The sequence below is a fragment of the Etheostoma spectabile genome, chromosome 16 (genome assembly GCF_008692095.1).
Source record: "Etheostoma spectabile isolate EspeVRDwgs_2016 chromosome 16, UIUC_Espe_1.0, whole genome shotgun sequence".
Lineage (NCBI taxonomy): Eukaryota > Metazoa > Chordata > Actinopteri > Perciformes > Percidae > Etheostoma > Etheostoma spectabile.
This window is the reverse complement of record NC_045748.1, coordinates 23,592,258-23,592,680: the sequence shown is the minus strand read 5'-3', so window position 1 is coordinate 23,592,680 and position 423 is coordinate 23,592,258. Positions and strand designations below refer to the sequence as shown.

The following is a 423-nucleotide window of genomic DNA, read 5'->3' as shown; positions in this document are numbered from 1 at the left end:
GTATATGGAGCATGATAAAAAGGTGACCCAGAAATTGTAGCGTTAAAGGCGACGCGGGGAAAAATTTGGTTGCAGTTAAATTTTGTGCTGGTGCACCAAAATAAAAAAGTTAGGTGCACCAGTAGGTGCATACAGTCACACTACAACCATTTTTTTTTAGCCTTGTTAATCCAGTTGCTACTGTAGCTGACGTTACATGCCGTGCGACGTGTTATTAGGGTTTCTAGCGTGACATGCAGCGATGTTTCTGTTGCGTCTAACGTCTGTTTTGGAGCATCAGGGATAAGTGCAGACAGTTAACCCTTGTGTTGTCTTCCCTTCAACCATGAAAGAAAGTTACCGCTTTTTCTGACATTTTTGTCATTTTTTCAGTGTTGTGGGTGCTTTTTTTTTTCCAAAGTTATTTGATATTTCTAATGTTGA

At 40.0% G+C, this 423-nt stretch overlaps 1 long non-coding RNA gene across 1 annotated transcript in view; it reads left to right on the top strand.

Annotated features, from left to right (window-relative positions):
- Positions 1-280, top strand: part of LOC116704073 (uncharacterized) — a 19,967-nt gene extending 19,687 nt beyond the window's left edge. Inside the window, exon 3 of the long non-coding RNA XR_004335579.1 lies at positions 228-280. This is a non-coding gene — a long non-coding RNA (uncharacterized LOC116704073). The remainder of the gene's footprint in view (positions 1-227) is intronic.
- Positions 281-423: the final 143 nt, after the last annotated feature.